The sequence below is a fragment of the Microcaecilia unicolor genome, unplaced genomic scaffold (genome assembly GCF_901765095.1).
Source record: "Microcaecilia unicolor unplaced genomic scaffold, aMicUni1.1, whole genome shotgun sequence".
NCBI classification, from domain to species: Eukaryota; Metazoa; Chordata; class Amphibia; order Gymnophiona; family Siphonopidae; genus Microcaecilia; species Microcaecilia unicolor.
This window is the reverse complement of record NW_021963144.1, coordinates 63,248-83,265: the sequence shown is the minus strand read 5'-3', so window position 1 is coordinate 83,265 and position 20,018 is coordinate 63,248. Positions and strand designations below refer to the sequence as shown.

The 20,018-nt window shown below is 46.0% G+C and overlaps 1 long non-coding RNA gene across 1 annotated transcript in view; it reads right to left on the bottom strand.

The window, feature by feature from the left end:
- LOC115459003 overlaps positions 1-20,018 on the bottom strand; it is a 142,836-nt gene that overhangs the window by 60,547 nt on the left and 62,271 nt on the right. Inside the window, exon 3 of the long non-coding RNA XR_003940187.1 lies at positions 5,308-5,383. This is a non-coding gene — a long non-coding RNA (uncharacterized LOC115459003). The remainder of the gene's footprint in view (positions 1-5,307; positions 5,384-20,018) is intronic.

Below are 20,018 nucleotides of genomic sequence, written 5' to 3'. Positions count from 1 at the left end.
ATTTGGTATACGGAGCATGAGCTACCAGGGCTTGAAGCTCACTGACCCTACGAGCTGAAGTAACTGCCACCAAGAAAATGACCTTCCAGGTCAAGTACTTCAGATGGCAGGAATTCAGTGGCTCAAAAGGAGGTTTCATCAGCTGGGTGAGGACGACGTTGAGATCCCATGACACTGTAGGAGGCTTGATAGGGGGCTTTGACAACAGCAAGCCTCTCATGAATCGAACGACTAAAGGCTCTCCAGAGATGGCTTTACCTTCCACACGATAATGGTAAGCACTAATCGCACTAAGGTGATTCCTTACTGAGTTGGTCTTGAGGCCAGACTCTGATAAGTGCAGAAGGTATTCAAGCAGGTTCTGTGCAGGGCAAGAACGAGGTTCTAGGGCCTTGCTCTCACACCAAACGACAAACCTCCTCCACTTGAAAAAGTAACTCTTTTTAGTGGAATCCTTCCTAGAGGCAAGCAAGACCCGGGAGACACCCTCAGACAGACCCAACGCAGCGAAGTCTACGCCCTCAACATCCAGGCCGTGAGAGCCAGGGATTGAAGGTTGGGGTGCAGCAACGCTCCGTCGTTCTGCGAAATGAGAGTCGGAAAACACTCCAATCTCCACGGTTCTTCTGAGGACAACTCCAGAAGAAGAGGGAACCAGATCTGACGGGGCCAAAAGGGCGCTATCAGAATCATGGTGCCGCGGTACTGCTTGAGCTTCAGTAAGGTCTTCCCCACCAAAGGTATGGGACGATAAGCATACAGGAGGCCGGTCCCCCAATGAAGGAGAAAGGCATCTGACGCTAGCCTGCCGTGTGTCTGAAGTCTGGAACAGAACAGAGGCAGCTTGTGGTTGGTCTGAGAGTCGAAAAGGTCCACCGAGGGGGTGCCCCACTCTCGGAAGATCTTGCGTACCACTCTGGAATGGAGCGACCACTCGTGCGGTTGCATGACTCTGCTCAGTCTGTCGGCCAGACTGTTGTTTACGCCTGCCAGGTACGTGGCTTGGAGGAGCATGCCAAACCGGCACGCCCAACGCCACATCCCGACGGCTTCCTGACACAGGGGGCGAGATCCGGTGCCCCCCTGCTTGTTGACGTAATACATTGCAACCTGATTGTCTGTCCGAATTTGGATAATTTGGTAGGACAGCCGATCTCTGAAAGCCTTCAGTGCGTTCCAGATCGCTCGGAGCTCCAGGAGGTTGATCTGCAGATCCTTTTCCTGGAGGGACCACAGACCCTGGGTGTGAAGCCCATCGACATGAGCTCCCCACCCCAGGCGAGATGCATCCGTCGTCAGCACTTTCGTGGGCTGCGGAATTTGGAATGGACGTCCCAGGGTCAAATTGGTCCGGATGGTCCACCAGAGCAGTGAAGTGCGGCAACTGGTGGGGAGGCGGATGACATCTTCTAGATTCCCGGTGGCTTGGAACCACTGGGAAGCTAGGGTCCATTGAGCAGATCTCATGTGAAGACGAGCCATGGGAGTCACATGAACTGTGGAGGCCATATGACCCAGAAGTCTCAACATCTGCCGAGCTGTGACCTGCTGAGACGCTCTGGTCTGCGAAGCGAGGGACAGGAGGTTGTTGGCCCTCGCTTCGGGAAGGAAGGCCTGAGCCGTCTGGGTATTCAGCAGAGCTCCTATGAATTCCAGAGACTGGGTGGGCTGGAGATGGGACTTTGGGTAATTTATCACAAATCCCAGCAGCTCCAGGAGTTGAATAGTGCACTGCATGGACCGGAGGGCTCCTGCCTCCGAGGTGTTCTTGACCAGCCAATCGTCGAGATATGGGAACACGTGCACTCCCAGCCTGCGTAGGTACGCCGCCACCACCACGAGGCACTTTGTAAACACTCGTGGAGCGGAGGCGAGCCCAAAGGGCAGCACACAGTACTGAAAGTGTCGTGCGCCCAGGCGGAATCTGAGATACTGTCTGTGAGCTGGCAGTATCGGGATGTGAGTATATGCATCCTTTAAATCCAGGGAACATAGCCAGTCGTTTTTCTGAATCATTGGCAGAAGGGTGCCCAAGGAAAGCATCCTGAACTTTTCTTTGACCAGGAATTTGTTCAGGCCTCTCAGGTCTAGGATGGGACGCATCCCCCCTGTTTTCTTTTCCACAAGGAAGTACCTGGAATAGAATCCCTGCCCTTCCTGCCCGGGTGGTACGGGCTCGACCGCATTGGCGCTGAGAAGGGCGGAGAGTTCCTCTGCAAGTACCTGCTTGTGATGGGAGCTGAAGGATTGAGCTCCCGGAGGACAATTTGGAGGCAGGGAGGTCAAATTCAGGGCGTATCCGCACCGCACTATTTGGAGAACCCACTGGTCGGAGGTTATGAGAGGCCACCTTTGGTGAAAATATTTCAACCTCCCCCCGACCGGCAGATCGTCCGGTACGGACACTTTGAGGGCGGCTATGTTCCCGTGGATCCAGTCAAAAGCCCGTCCCTGGCTTTTGCTGTGGAGGCGCAGGGGGCTGCTTAGGCGCACGCTGTTGACGGGAACGAGCGCGCTGGGGCTGTCCCTGTGCCTGACGAGGCCTTCGGGCCGGCTGGTTGTACCTACGCTTTGCAAAAGAATAGGGTGCAGCCTGCCGGGCCCGGGAAAAACGTCCACCTGCTGAGGTGGATGCTGAAGGCGCCCGGTGGGAGAGCTTGTCGAGAGCGGTTTCCCGCTGATGCAGTTGGTCCACCATCTGCTCGACCTTCTCACCAAAAATGTTATCCCCCCGGCAAGGGACGTCGGCCAGTCTCTGCTGGGTGCGGTTGTCCAGGTCAGAGGCACGCAGCCATGAGAGCCTGCGCATCACTATACCTTGGGCCGCAGCACGAGATGCCACGTCACAGGTGTCATAGATACCCCTGGACAGGAACTTTCTGCACGCCTTCAGCTGCCTGACCACCTCCTGATAAGGCCTGGACTGCTCCGGCGGGAGCTTCTCGACCAGGTCCGCCAGTTGTTGCACATAGGTCCGCATGTGGATGCTCATATAGAGCAGGTATGACTGGATGCGGGTCACGAGCATGGAGCATTGGTAGGCCTTCCTCCCAAACGAGTCCAGAGTGCGAGACTCCCGCCCCGGGGGCGCCGAGGCGGTATCCCTCGAACTCCGTGCCCTCTTGAGAGCAGAATCCACGACCGCCGAGTCATGGGGCAATTGGGGCCGCATTAACTCTGGGTCGGAGTGGATCCTGTATTGGGACTCTGCTTTCTTGGGAATGGTGGGGTTAGTTAACGGTCGCACCCAGTTCCGAAGCAGTGTCTCCTTGAGGACATTGTGCAGCGGCACCGTGGAGGACTCTCTAGGTGGCGATGGATAGTCGAGGACCTCGAGCATCTCGGCCCTCGGCTCTTCCACAGAGACCACGGGGAAGGGAATGCTGATAGACATATCCTGCACAAAGGAGGCAAAGGAGAGGCTCTCGGGGGGTGAGAGCTTCCTCTCCGGTGAAGGCGTGGGGTCCGAGGGAAGGCCCGTAGACTCCTCTGAGGAGAAATATCTAAGGTCCTCCTCTTCCCCCCACGAGTCCTCATCCTCGGTATCGGACATAAGCTCATGTAGCTGAGTCCTGAACCGGGCCCGGCTCGACGTCGAGGCACCGAGGTCTCGGTGTCGTCGAGCGGTGGACTCCCGCGCCGGCGGGGACGGAGCTCCCTCCATCGACGTCGACGGGGACTCCACCTGCGTGGCGGTCGAGACCGGCGCCGCAAGCGGCGGCGGTGTCGACGGCCCCGGCGCCGGGCTAGAGCTCACCGGCGCCAGACATCGGCGCCGAGGGCGCAAGCACCCCCGGCGCCGGCACAGCCTGGCGCATCAGCCCTTCCAGGATCCCCGGAAGGATGGCTCTGAGGCACTCGTCCAGGCCCGCTGCCGGGAAAGGCGGTGGGGCCGGTAGGGGTGTCGGTGCCAGAAGCTGATGGGGGCCAGGAGACGGCACCGAGGTGCCGGAACCCTGACGCGTCGGTACCTCCACGACCGACGGGGACCTCTCCTCTCGACGATGACGCTTCGGCGCCGCCTCCTCTCCGATGTCCGGATGCACCGAGGGCGACCGGTGACGACGCTTCTTGTCTTTCTTCCGATGCGCGTCACCGGTGCCGGGAGGTATGGAGGAGGAGGAGGACGATCCCCCTCGGTCCCGGGGAGCCGGGTCAGACAGGGTTCGGTCCCGAGGGCCACGGGCTGAGGGAGTGACCGGGGCCGACTGCCCATGCGGCCGCTCACCTCTACCCTCGCCAGCGGACCGGCGGGCTGACGGGACCTGTTCTCCTGGGGTCGATGCCATCGGTGCCGATGTCTCGGGCATCGATACCGGTACCGAAGGGCCGGGCGTCGATACCGATGCCGTCGAGGTCGACGTCGAGGGGCCGGCGCAAGTTCCAAAAAGACGGTCCCGCAGAACTTGCCTCGCAACCTGAGTCCATTTCCGGAGACCGAGACACAGGGAACACGACTTGATATTGTGCTCCGGCCCGAGGCACTGGAGGCACCAAGCGTGGGTGTCGGTCTGCGAGATCGGCCGGCCGCAGCGACCACACTTTTTAAATCCACTCGGGACCCTTGAGGACATCGACGGAAAAATCGCGTCGGCGAAGTCAAAGTCGTCAATGGTGGCTGAAATCACACCACGAAAAGGAAAACGACCGTGCGGCCACTAGGCCGCAATGCGGCGTCCCCGCTGGAAGCGAGGGAAAAAGGGAGCGCGTGTTCCACACGCGCAGGGTTTCTTTTTTTTTTTTTTTTTTTTTAAAAAGAAACCGGACAGTATACTAAACAAAACTAAACAAAGAAAAAGCACGATCCGCGTAAACGCAATCGAAATCCGGCGGCTGAAACAGAGAGAGCGGCGAGGCACGACTCTCTCCAGACGCGGAAAAAAAGGAACTGGCGGGAGCGGTCGCGCACGGGCGGGAAGACGGCCGCGCATGCGCGGTGGGCGTGCCCTGCGTGCCGACCGTCCCGCGAAGCCTTTTCCGGTTGGTGGGGGCTGCCGCGGACGTCACCCAGTCGTGAGAACAAGCAGCCTGCTTGTCCTCGGAGAACATAATTTTACAGTTCACAATTGTTTAAATCTGCTGACAGTCTTGACATATCAGGGCGGCAAGGTAGACACCTTGGAAACAAATCACCACTTAAAAGCTATAGACAAAATTAATTTAGTTATCCAATAACATTAGCATTTGTTTAAAAAGCTCTCTTTTGGTCTATTTTGATGTTATCTATAAAACATATTGGTTGTGCCTTATTTTCTCTGCTCACTAACATTATAAACAGTGCCATTTGTAAAAATTGTAAACACTTACAGTCATCTAAGTCTAGTAGCGAAATCTCTTGTTTACTGGAAGAGGTTTTAGGTTGCACTGGTTTCTTTTCTTCTTTCTGTCAAAATATTAAGTGCAAATACTGAATATCACCATAAAAATTCATTCATCTATACATACAGTATCACAGCATAGTAATTTTCCTCCTTTGGACTACTGTGATGCGTACTTACAGTATCATAAAGGTAAGCCAGAAATTACCTAAAATTGACTGCAATGGGTAATGATGTGCCCCTGTCACAGCACATAACATTCTGGTTGCATTACAGTGGGAACAGCTGACTTCTATTTCTATGGAAGCTAGATATCATCTCCTATTTCTATACCTTCCATGATATGTTGATTACATAGCTCAATGTCAATAGTGGCAAGATAAAGCAATCCTGGTTTTACTCCACTTCTTGCTTTTCACAGGAAACTCAAAGGGGAAATCAGAACTACACGGTCATGCATACAAGCTTTTACTAAGCTGTGGGGGAAAAGGGCCCTGCTGTAGCAGCGGAAGCCGTTTTTCCGAGTGCCAGGACCCTTTTTACCGCAGCGGGTAAAAAGCCCCTAAAAAGTGGCCATGCAGTAAGAACTCTTACCACATGGCTATGCGGCAGGAAGCACTTACCACCATCCACTGAGGTGACGTAAGGGCTCCATGGTAACCAGGCAGTAGATGGACAGCATGCAACAATGCCCAATTACCGCTGGGATAGCACTGCGCTACTTAAAAAAAAACATTCCCCAGAGTGCTAGAAGTGGCACTTGCTCAGGATGAAACTACTGCCAGCGGCCGCGTTAGGCTAGCAGTAGTTCCAGAATAGTGTGTGGTAAGCCCACGTTGGGCTTACCCAATGCTTTGTAAAAGGGCCCTACAATGTGATAAAAAGAGAACAGGTTCAGCTTGTTGCCCTGGACATAGAGCTATATGGCCACTCACTCCACAAGAAAAGAAGAGATTCTACAGAAAACATACTAAGCTATAATAAAATATCACATTTTAACATAGCAACTTTTACCACACAAGTCATTAACCAGCGGTACTGAGGTACCTCCAGTTAGTAACACATGTGGTAAAATTAATTTCCCATTTCTAAAAAGACAGTGGGCCCAAAGTTGAGCCTACTGTCTTATGGGGCCGGTGCCTGAACAAATATCCCCCCCCAACCCCTGTTCCAGCACCCTCAGATACCTAGTGGAGGGGGGGGGGGGGGTCTCCATAGCAGTTTGGGGAGGGGAGTGTTAGATCAACCCCCAGATGTTCCTGCTCCAGTGAATGTTATTCTATTAACTCATATTTGTAACTCTCCTTCTAAGTCTGTCAAATATTTAAGTGTGCTGTAAAAGTTTCCACTGAAGAATAGCTTCTTTAAAACTAATCCTATATTAATATATACTGTCTTTCATGACACCACTTTCAAAAAGGTCACATTAGAGCTTACCTGCAAATTTTCTTTCCTTGGATGCCAGGAAACAAAGTAGACCATAATAGAAGTTCCAATGTTTATTAAAAAAAAAAGCCTGTTATGGCCAGCGGCTGCATCAGGGGGTCAGTACATGTTTATAAGGACAAGAAAAGTATGACAAAACTGTTACCCATTGTGCGAGAGAGACATTCATACAGTGGTTGGTTAATTCCTTTTTTTGAAAAAATTCTGCCATACAGTCCTTGTGCATTATTAAAAGTCTACTGACCACAATGCAACCTTATTAGGCGAAATGTGATGTGAACTGAAACAAAACATGTTAAAGTTTAGGCTGTGGCCTAGGCAATGTCAGCTTTACATTACTAGGTTACTGTCTTTTAAATTTACATATTTCTGCTTAGGCCTTAGGCAAGGCACAGAAAGACAAGCTTTCACAAACTTTTCTTATCTGCTGGTACAGTTAGGCACTGTTATCCACACGATTAGGAAAAACTCATCCATCTTTCTCCCAGTTTGTGCAGCTGTTAGCAGCCTAGTGGCAAACATGGTTCCCCCTCCCACCCTTGCCAGAGGGTGTAATATCTACTGTGGGTTTGTAGCTTTGGTACACTTTCAGCTTGCTCTGACTAACTACTGAAGACAAAAAGATCCACTGTGTGTGTGTGTGGGGGGGGGGGGGGGGTAACATAGTAACATAGTAGATGATGGCAGAAAAAGACCTGCATGGTCCATCCAGTCTGCCCAACAAGATAAACTCATATGTGCTACTTTTTGTGTATACCTTACCTTGATTTGTACCTGTCCTTTTCAGGGCACAGACCGTGTAAGTCTGCCCAGCACTATCCCTGCCTCCCACCACCGGCTCTGGCACAGACCGTATAAGTCTGCCCAGCACTATCCCTGCCTCCCACCACCGGCTCTGCCACCCAATCGCGGCTAAGCTCCTTAGGATCCATTCCTTCTGAACAGGATTCCTTTATGTTTATCCCACGTGTGCTTGAATTCTGTTACCGTTTTCATTTCCATCACCTCTTGCGGGAGGGCATTCCAAGCATCCACTACTCTCTCCATGAAAAAATACTTCCTGACATTTTTCTTGAGTCTGTCCCCCTTCAATCTCATTTCATGTCCTCTCGTTCTACCTCCTTCGCATCTCCGGAAAAGGTTCGTTTGCGGATTAATACTTTTCAAATATTTGAACGTCTGAATCATATCACCCCTGTTTCTCCTTTCTTCCAGAGTATACATGTTCAGGTCATCAAGTCTCTCCTCATACGTCTTGTAACGCAAATCCCTTACCATTCGCGTAGCTTTTCTTTGCACCGCTTCAATTCTTTTTACATCCTTTGCAAGGTATGGCCTCCAAAACGGAACACAATGCTCCAGGTGGGGCCTCACCAACGACTAATACAGGGGCATCAACACCCCCTTTCTTCTGCTTGTCACACCTCTCTCTATACAGCCTAACAACCTTCTAGCTACGGCCACCGCCTATGCCCAAACAGAGACCATTCGTGCACTTGCAAAACTGTCTTCCAGGCAGTTGTCATTTCCCGAGAGGTATGTGACTCAGAGGTATATCCCATGAAGTAGGGCCCACTGCCACATCCCCACTGCTTACTGTCAGAAGGAGTAGGAACCTGGTTGTCCATTTTGATGAGAATAAATTTGGTTTTGCAGCAGATCCCTGAAAGCCTTTAGAACATTCCAAATGGCCCTGAGCTTGAGGAAACCGATATGAAGATCTGTTTCCTGAACAAACCAAGTCCCCTGGGTGTAAAACTCATCTACATAAGCTCCCCATTCTAGGTTGGATGCATCCGTTGTTACAACCTTCTGAAGAGGTGAAATTTGGAATGGTAGTCTCACCATCAAATTCATCTGAATTGATCACCAGAGAAGAGAATGAGTGAACTTTGGAGGAATTCAGATGACATCGGATAGGATCCTGGCTGCCTGAGGCAACTGAGAGCTAGGGTCCACTTGGCTTCTCTTGTGGAGACGTGCCATTGGCATGATATGCACTATTGAGACCATGGGGCCCATCAATCTCAACATTTGCTGAGCTGTGACCTGTTTGCTGCTTTGGACTTGTGAGGTGAGTGCCGATACGGTTTTTGTTCTCACTTGTGGAAGAAAAGCCTGAGCCTGAAGTATCTAGTAGGGCTTCTTTGTATTCCAATCGCTATACTAGGAAAAAGTGGGACTTGGAGTAGTTTATGACAAACCCTGGTAACTCCAACACCCGAATAGTTAGGTGCATTGGCTCTGATGCCCCCCCCCCCCCCCCCCCAGTGATGTGCTCTTCAGTAGCACATCATCTAGCTAGGCAAACACATACACTTCCAGCCTGCGCAGTTATGCCGCCATTACTGCTTGACATTTGGTGAATACCTTGGAAGCTGACATGAGACCAAATGGCAGTACACAATACTGATAATGGTGTTTCCCTATTCAAAATCTGAGATAATTCCTGTGATAATTCCTGTGACAATCTACAATCTGGTTTTCGCCCTCTCCACTCAACCGAAACTGCGCTTACTAAAGTCTCCAATGACCTATTACTGGCTAAATCCAGAGGTCAATATTCCATCCTCATTCTTCTTGATCTTTCCGCTGCTTTTGACACTGTCGATCACAGCATACTTCTCGATACCCTGTCCTCACTTGGATTCCAGGGCTCTGTCCTTTCCTGGTTCTCTTCCTACCTCTCCCGCCGCACCTTTAGTGTTCACTCTGGTGGATCCTCTTCTACTTCTATCCCTCTGCCCTGTCGGCGTACCTCAGGGTTCTGTTCTTGGTCCCCTCCTCTTTTCTATCTACACTTCTTCCCTTGGTTCATTAATCTCATCCCATGGCTTTTCCTACCATCTCTATGCTGATGACTCTCAAATCTACCTTTCTACCCCTGATATCTCACCTTGCATCCAAACCAAAGTTTCAGCGTGCTTGTCTGACATTGCTGTCTGGATGTCTCAACGCCACCTGAAATTAAATATGACCAAAACCGAGCTTCTCATTTTCTCCCCCAAACCTACCTCCCCGCTCCCCCCATTTTCTATTTCTGTTGATGGCTCTCTCATTCTCCCTGTATCCTCAGCTCGAAACCTTGGGGTCATCTTTGACTCTTCTCTCTCCTTCTCTGCTCATATCCAGCAGATTGCCAAGACCTGTCGTTTCTTTCTTTACAACATCCGTAAAATCCGCCCCTTTCTTTCCGAGCACTCTACCAAAACCCTCATCCACACCCTTGTCACCTCTCGTTTAGACTACTGCAATCTGCTTCTTGCTGGCCTCCCACTTAGTCACCTCTCCCCTCTCCAGTCGGTTCAAAACTCTGCTGCCCGTCTCATCTTCCGCCAGGGTCGCTTTACTCATACTACCCCTCTCCTCAAGACCCTTCACTGGCTCCCTATCCGTTTTCGCATCCTGTTCAAACTTCTTCTACTAACCTATAAATGTACTCACTCTGCTGCTCCCCAGTATCTCTCCACACTCGTCCATCCCTACACCCCTTCCCGTGCACTCCGCTCCATGGATAAATCCTTCTTATCTGTTCCCTTCTCCACTACTGCCAACTCCAGACTTCGCGCCTTTTGTCTCGCTGCACCCTACGCCTGGAATAAACTTCCTGAGCCCCTACGTCTTGCCCCAGCCTTGGCCACCTTTAAATCTAGACTGAAAGCCCACCTCTTTAACATTGCTTTTGACTCGTAACCACTTGTAACCACTCGCCTCCATCTACCCTCCTCTCTTCCTTCCCATTCACATTAATTGATTTGATTTGCTTACTTTATTTATTTTTTGTCTATTAGATTGTAAGCTCTTTGAGCAGGGACTGTCTTTCTTCTATGTTTGTGCAGCGCTGCGTATGCTTTGTAGCGCTATAGAAATGCTAAATAGTAGTAGTAGTAGTAGTAGTAGACTCGAAACTACTGAAATATTGGTACAGGCATTCTTTAAATCTAGAGAGCATAGACAATTGTTTTCATGAATCATGGGGTGAAGGCTGCCCACGGAAATCATCCTGAACATTTCTTTAACCAGGTATTTGTTCAGGGCCCTTAGTCTAGGATGGGATAAAATTCCCCCCCCCCCCCTTTTCTTGGGCACAATTAAGTACCCAGAATAAAATCCCTTCCCTTCGTCCCCTGGTGGCATGAATTTGAGTGCAATGGCCTGAAGAAAGGCAGAGATTTCCTCTGCTTGTGTTGAGAGCTAAACTGGGTAGCTATACAGGTTTGACAGTAGATAGTGTTCAATATATTTAGACAATTGAATGCCACGGCTAGAGTTTAAAGCACTACAACACAGAGAGGGTTCAAAGTGCAGAACAGTTCAAAGTACAACAAAAATCACCAACAATCTTCGGAAACAGGACACAATTCCTTTAATTGTAAAATTCAATTTTCTAAGATGGACCCTTACACGGGCCGTGTTTCGGCGCACAGCGCCTGCGTCAAGGGTCGAATTTCTACTTATGTGAAAAGAATGCTGGGTGCATCAACCAAACTTCTTTTTCAAATAAGAAAATTTTTTTATCCATTTGATAAAGTGGTAACTCGACGCGTTGAGAAAGGCCCCATCGCTTTTCATAATGAAAGAAACAAAACCATTAGAAAGAATGAAGGGACTTTTCCCAATGCGTCGAGTTACCACTTTATCTAGTGAACAAAATTTCTTCTTATTTGAAAAAGAAGAAGTTTGGTTGATGCACCCAACATTCTTTTCATATACGAACAAATTCGACCCCTGAGGCAGGCGGTGTGTGCCAAAACTCGGTCTGTGTAAGGGTCCTTCTTGGAAAACTGAATTTCAAAATCAACGGAATTGTGTCCCGTTTCCGAAGGCTCTTGGTGCTTTTTGTTGTACATTGACCACCAGAGGCACACAACCAGGTCTTCAATTTGGGAGGGGAGGGGAAAGAGGTCCTCTCTGGAGGACAAAAACTCCCCAACGCTGGCAGCGCTATCCATGGGCCATCTCTGTGACACTCCCTCCCTGTGAAACTGAACATGTGCAGGGGAGGGTGGAGACAGCATGGCAGTGGCCCATGGAAAGTGCTACTGACCGTGAGCAATGGGGAGTTTTGGGCAGCTGGAATATCTCTTCTACTGGCAGAGCTTAGGATTCCCACCAGTCATAGCAAAAGTGCCACAACTGGGGGGGCAGGGACCCCCATGGCTACACCACCGATGACCATGACATTTCAATACTGACCTGTGTGTTTTTGTGTGTTCTGACAATCTAACTCTTTGTCTCTAGCCCTTTGCTTTGAATTTCCCATCTTCCCCATGTCCTGCTGTCTCTCTCATATGCTTATAGTCTATTTTCATTCTGACTTTTCTTACTGCTGTTCCGGGACACTGTCTTCATTGTGTTTTTATCTTTAAATTCTCTTCTTTGTGCTCCTCTGGTTTATTATACTGTCAAATAGGCACCATGTGGACAGTTTTCAAATGATTGCTGAGCAACAAAGGTGATCAGTTGTCTTTAGTTTTCAGCTGAATCTAACTAGCTAGGAATTCAATTATTTCTGTAATACATGTGCAGATACACTGAATGAGAACATCCAAGCACTCACAAAAAAGTGAAGAAAAAAATGCCTCAGTAAAGCCACCCAGCCAACCAGAGTTTTAAGACTTAAGCACAGCTCACCATCATGGGTCTGAAAAAAACTCCAATCTATCAGAGTGCAAAGAATAGCCTTTCAAAACTCAGAGTAACAAAACACAGGTCCACATCCACAGGAAACTAAAATTATAGTCATAATATGATCAGTTTTGATATCAACCTTGAAGTAACTATACACAGGAAGTCAAATACGTTATCGTTTAACTTCAAAAAAGGAGACTATGATAAAACGAGAAGAACGGTTAAAAAAAACTTAGGGGGGGCAACTGAGAGGGTAAAAACTGTACAACAGGCATGGACGCTGCTCAAAAATGGCTAATAATGAAATCAACACAGTTTATTAATGTTTCCTTAGGAAACATTAATAAACTGTGTTGATTTTATTATTAATTATTTGTTTGGTCCCAGTTCTTTGGATAAGCCTGGTTTACTTTTCCCACTTCCTTCATCTCTGTTTGCTGCCCCGTGGGATCTATTGAGTTCTCCACATATGTGGATCCTCTTTCGCTGTTCAAAAATACCATCCTGGAGGTCCAGGCCAAACATATTCCACAAATTAGAAAAGAAAGACGGAAGTCCAAAAGACAGCTGGCATGGTTGAAAAGTGAGGTGAAGGAAGCTATTAGGGCTAAAAGAAATGCCTTCAGAAAATGGAAGAAGGAACCATCTGAAAATAACAAGAAGCAGCATAAGGAGTATCAAAGCAAATGCAAGGTGCAGATAAAGAAGGCCAAGAGGGATTACGAAAAAAAAAAAAAAGATACCATTAGAGGCAAAAAACATAGCAAAAAGTTTTTTCGGTATATTAAAAGCAGGAAGCCGGCAAAAGAATCGGTTGGGCCGCTGGATGACCGAGGGGTAAAAGGGGCGATAAAAGAAGATAAAGACGTAGCGGAGAGATTGAATGAATTCTTTGCTTCGGTCTTCACCGAGAAAGCTTTGGGTGGGATACCGGTGTCGGAAGTGGTATTTCAAGCGGACGAGTCGGAGAAACTTACTGACTTCACGGTAAACCTGGCGGACGTAATGGGGCAGTTCAGCAAACTGAAGAGTAGCAAATCTCCTGGACTGGATGGTATTCATCCTAGAGTACTGATAGAACTGAAAAATGAGCTTGCGGAGCTACTGTTAGTGATATGCAATTTATCCTTAAAATCGAGTGGGGTACCGGAAGATTGGAGGGTGGCCAATGTAACACCAATTTTTAAAAAAGGTTCCAGGGGAGATCCGGGAAATTATAGACCGGTGAGTCTGACGTCGGTGCCGGGGAAAATGGTAGAGGCTATTATCAAAAACAAAATTACAGAGCACATCTAAGGACATGGATTACTGAGACCAAGTCAGCACGGCTTTTGTGGGGGGAAATCTTGCCTGACCAATTTACTTCAATGCTTTGAAGGAGTAAACAAATGATATTGTGTATCTGGATTTTCAAAAGGTGTTTGACAAGGTACCTCATTAAAGGCTACAGAGGAAATTGGAGGGTCATGTGATAGGAAGAAATGTCCTATTGTGGATTAAAAACTGGTTGAAGGATAGGAAACAGAGAGCATTGTTAAATGGGCAGTATTCACAATGGAGAAGGGTAATTAGTGGGGTTCCTCAGGGGTCTGTGCTAGGACCGCTGCTTTTTAATATATTTATCAATGATTTAAAGATGGGAGTAACTAGCGAGGTAATTAAATTTGCTGATGACACAAAGTTATTCAAAGTCATTAACTCGAGATAGGATTGTGAAAAATTACAGAAGGACCTTGCGAGACTGGGAGACTGGGCGGCTAAATGGCAGATGACGTTTAATGTGAGCAAGTGGAAGGTATATAAAATAATGAGTGGAACAGGTGGATATGAAGCGTCTGTTCACGCTTTCCAAAAATACTAGGACTAGGGGGGCATGCGATGAAACTACAGTGTAGTAAATTTAAAACAAATCGGAGAAAATGTTTCTTCACCCAATGCATAATTAAACTCTGGAATTTGTTGTCGGAGAACGTGGTGAGGTTGGTTAGCTTGGCAGAGTTTAAAAAGGGGTTAGACGGTTTCCTAAAGGACAAGTCCATAAACCGCTACTAAATGGACTTGGGAAAAATCCACAATTCCAGGAATAACATGTATAGAATGTTTGTACATTTGGGAAGCTTGTCAGGTGCCCTTGGCCTGGATTGGCCACTGTCGTGAACAGGATGCTGGGCTCGATGGACCCTTGGTCTTTTCCCAGTGTGGCATTACTTATGTACTTATGTCAAAGTTTTAATAAATTGGTAACATATTTGTAATCCACTTATCTCATGTTGTCTTCTTACACAAGTAAATAAGTACTGCCATACTGGGACAGACCAAATGTCTATCAAGCCTAGCATCCTGTTCCCAACAGTGGCCAAACCAGGTTACAAGTACCTGGCAAGATCCCAAAACAGTACAATATATTTTATGCTGCTTATCCTAGAAATAAGCAGTATTTTCCTCGTCCATTTTAATAATGGTCTATGGACTTTTCCTTTAGGAAGCCATCCAAACCTTTTTAAAACCCAGCTGTCCAAAATGTCCAAGGACCAACAATACCAAACAGGGATTACCCGTTTCACCAAAGCTGCGTCAGGGGTAATAGTCCTGTGTCATGACCACTGCTCTCAGATCTCAAGTAGGTAACTGACAAAAAGACACCAAAAAGATTTTTAAATAGATAGGGTACTGTCTCCTTTTACAGAGGACAACCAGTAACAAATCAGCATCACAGAAAAAAAGTCAATGGGGACCGCCATCAAAAAAGAGGTGGATCATTCCACCCGAACATTCAAACCTTCAACAGAATTAAAGAAAAACATCCACTTCTGTTCTAGTTGATGCAATAAATGCTCAAAATCCCCTCTACACTGGGATCGATTAAGTTGTTCCAAACCAATGCATTGCAACATGTCAAACTGATGGTTATGTAGCTCACAGTGGGATACCAAAGATGCTTCACATTTACATAATTTTAAACAAGAACAATGTTCTATCAGCCTTGTTTTCAAACTTCTAGTTGTTTTCCCAATGTACACTAAATCACAAAGGCAACAGATCAAATATATGACTCCCGATGATTCACTAGTAAAAGACTTCAAAGTACACTTTTTTCCAGTTTTAACATGAACAAATTCACTGCTTTCCAACATAATATTGCACATTGAACAGTGGCCACATTTTTTTATGATTCCCTTTTTCAAAATTACACTTTTTCTTTAAGGTCCATACATCATTAGGGCTCAACAAATCACTCAAATTACACCCACGTTGATATGAAAACAAAACTGTAGCTTCCTCAAAAACTTCATGAACCTTTAACAATTCAAAGTGCCTTCTAACAGCATCTATATAAATAATTCTCACCTCCAACGTTCTGAACCTCACTGTGTGGCAGGGAAACACTGAAGCCCTGTAGTCTTCTAGGCTGTCATCACCACTCACTCTCACTCATAGACCCGCCCTCAAGCCACGCCCCATCCACACATAATTCACAACCCCAACATTCTAAATGTAAATTTGTAGTTGCAAGATCCCATGAGTGTCTGCCCCGCCCTCGCGTCACAACATGAAGACGTAGAGGGCAGGGCTATGACACTCAGCCAATCGGCAGTTCCACCACCCTCCGATGCTCCCCCTCCCCCGACGCACAGCCAGAAACAGCGACCTACGCAGGGCCTCCACCCCCCCCCCCCCCCGATGCACAGCGACAAACACCGCTACGCAGGGGGAGGAGTGCTGTCCGAACACCTGATACGCCGGGACCCCGAAGCTGCCGCCCTCCACAAAAAAACTACCCACCTGCACCCTCCTGATGCTGCCGTCCTGCACCCTCCCGACGCTGCCCTCCAAACACCTTACGACACTGCCGCAGGAAAACCTTGCTAACGCCCATTTCATTGCTCACAGAAACGGGCCTTTTTTTACTAGTTGCTTAATAATCTAGTCAGTGAGAAGAGCTTGGTACAACCTAGGGATACACTGCTGCAAAAAGTAGTGCAACAAAAAGAGGACATTTCGCCATTTGTGATTAAATATAATGCACAGAAGATTATTAAGCAATGCTGTTAAAAGGCACTTTGAATTGTTGAAGGTTCATGAAGTTTTTGAGAAAGCTACAATTTTGTTTTCATATCAATGTGGATGTAATTTGGGTGATTTGTTGAATCCTAATGATGTATGGATCTTAAAGAAAAAGTGTAATTTTGAAAAAGGGAATCATAAAAAATGTGGCCACTTTTCAGTGTGTCATATTATGTTGGAAAGCAGTGAATTTGTTCATTTTAAAACTGGGGGGAAAAAAGTGTACTTTGAAGTTTTTTTTTTTACTACTTTTGAATCAGCGCGAGTCATATATTTGATCAGTTGCCCTTGTGATTTACTGTACATTGGGCAAACAAAGTTTGAAAACGAGGCTGATGGAGCATCATTCTTTTTTCAAATTATGTAAACGTGAAGCACCTTTGGTATCCCACTGTGAGCTACATAACCATCAATTTAACATGTTGCAATGCGTTGTTTTGGAACAGCTTAATCGATCCCAGCGTAGAGGAGATTTTAGGTGTTTATTGCGTCAACTGTAACAGATATTGATCTTTTTCTTTAATTCTGTTGACCCGAAAGGTTTGAATGTTTGGGTGGAATGGTCCGCCTTTTTTTGAGGGTGGTCCAAGAGACGTTTTTTCCGTGATGCTGATTTGGCTGTCCTCTGTAAAAGGAGGTGGTGCCCTATTTAATTAAATATCTTGCTGCATCTTTTTGTCAGTTGCCTACTTGAGATTTGAGAGCAGTGGTCATGACACAGGATTATTACCCTTGATGCAACTTCGGCGAAATGGGGAATCCCTGTTTGGTATTGTGGATCCTTGGACATATTTGCTTCTTCTAAAATCGAGAAGAAAACAACATGAAATAAGTAGATAACAAATATGTTACCAATTTGTTAAAACAGTGACTATAATTTTAGTTTCCTATGGACGTGAACATGTGTTTTGTTACTCAGTTTTGAAAGACTATTCTTTGCACCCTGATACAGTGTGGAGGGGGGGGGGGGGTTTCAAAGCCAGGATGGTGAGCCGTGTCTAAGCCTTAAAACTCTGGTTGGCTGGGTGGCTTTACTGAGGCCTTTTTTCTCCACTTTTTTGTGAGTGCTTAGATGCTCTCCTCATTCAGTGTATCTGCACATTTATTACAGAAAGAGCTTTTTGTGAGACTTTCAGATTTGACACTTGGGCTTGTGTGAACTTTCTGTAAAAATAAATAAATAAATAAAGTGCCAGCAACTACAGTCCTTCCCCCTTCCTTTTTCCTATCTGTCATTTAAGAAAAAAAAAAGTAGTGATGGTCCAGATTTTACCCTGAAACCCCATTAAAAAAAAAAAGTGTCAGGAAAATTCCATCTTCCCCCTTTAGATTCTTCTCTGGACATTAGTAAAACCCAAATCCTCCCTCATTCCAAAGGCAAACTACGAAGACGACATAATCCTTTTGTCAGAACTGGAGATAAGACTATGTTACTTTCCCAGCTTGGTTTGGTGAGATCTTTGAGAATTCTTTAAAATAAATAAAAAATTGGGGGGGGGGGGGGGGGGGGGCGCGAAAGGGAGAGAAATGGAGAAGCGCTTGTTAATGTAAAGTGAAAGGTAGAAAGAGAAGCATCAGTGTGGCCTAGGCCTACCACTATTTTTCAAGTGTAAGGGAAGGATCAGGGCTATCAATTTTTTTAAATATCAGGAGGAATGGGAGATCAGGATGGCATCACAAATTTAAAGGTCCTTTTACTAGGATGCGCTAACAGATTTACTACGTGCTAAATAAGTCGCCCATAGGAATATAATGGGCATCTTATCATTTAGCGCACGCTAATCATTAGCAAGCCTTAGTAAAAGGACCCCACAGCCATAAGAAGGGATCAGTTTTTGACAAGGAAAGCTTAGCCAACTCACTCTCAAACTTAGCCAGTTAAATCTTTTGAATACCCTATGTAATTTGTACTTATATATTTCTAATTTCTCTTACTTTTAATTCCTTGCCTTTTATAAATCTGTGAACATGATTGCATTGTTCCTAAGTAAGAACTTGTAAGAACCAATTGCAGATTATAGCATCATACCACAAGAACCTAGATCATCACTTTCTTGTTAAAGATTAATAAATAGAAACAAAAAATGGAAAATAAAATACATTTTTTATTGTACTAACTTAATACATTTTTGACTAGTTTTTGGAGGCCAAACCCACTTTCCTAAGATCAGGAAATTAGTCAACAAATGTATTCAATTAATCTTAAAAAGGTATTGCCTTATTTTTTTTATTTTTTTGCTTTTATTTATTAATCCTTAAAGTGGACTGACATGGTTAACACAGTACTTTACTCTTGTTGAAGAAAACTTTCATGCCACAATAGTTCAGCAATGTTTCTAAACTTCTTGAAAATTATAGGATGAGAAACCTTATAGGCTCTTTAATTTGACAGTTTTAAAATCAAATCAAATTCATCACTCAAAAAGTCAGTACTGTGCTCTTTCAGACATGCCCCTTATGAATCCTTTTGGATACGTAATCAAATACAGTGAAAACATGTTTGCAGTCTGAGGATAATGAATTGATAAATAACTGTCCAAATGCTAAGATCTGAAAATCATCTGCTGTTTTGGCCTCCTTAACACAAAACAGTTGCTCAGATGATAAAATTCTGATCTACTATTTAAAAGAAATCCACAAAAACAAATTGTCTATCTTTCTGCCTGATCTCTTTTCAAGTACGAACACAATGGCAACAGTGGGTATTCTGTCAGTATATTTGGTTTGCCATTGATGGTTTTGTATAAACATTGGGAGGGCAAGAAATAAAATTCACACAGCAAAATATGATTTCATCTGCCTTTGCTGCAGCATGCCTGCGGTGTGAAATTGTCATTTTATACACTTTGCAAGCAGAGTCATGAATTATGCATTGAGCAAGAGAAATCCTCAATCTTCTGCTTCATCTCCTTTATGCATTTATCCAGGTTCTATCTCTATTACCAAGATGAATTGCAAATGGAGAAACACTTGATAGAATATAGTCTTAACTTCTCTGTTTAGCATTAAATATTTTCCCATAGTACATTCTTTAAGCTGGAAACTATGAAAGATTTTGTGCTTATTTTTATTTTGATTAGTGAAAATATGAAATTTGTGATGCAGATATGTCAGATTCATCACAAGCTTGCTATACCTTGCTTTAAAATGCAAGGCTTTTTTTCTCCAGTCCGTATGACCTTTATCTACTAATACTGTTAAATTTATAATTCCTTGAAAGTCAATTTGTTATTTTATTTTTTGTGTTTTAGAAGTACAATTGTGATTTCTTTCACTTTTCTACCTTTTTGCATATGGATGACGTGGAGGGGCATAATTGAAAGGGATGCCCAAGTTTTGCTGATGACGTCCTCGGAAACCTCCTGATGGAGGGGCAGGGAAACCCCCATTATCGAAACACGATGGGCGTCCATCTTTCGTTTCAATAATACAGTCGGGGATGCCCAAATCCTGAAATTTAGGTCGTCCTTAGAGATGGTCGTCCCTAGACTTGGTCGTTTCTGATTTTCGGCGATAATGGAAACTAAGGACGCCCATCTCAGAAACAACCAAATGCAA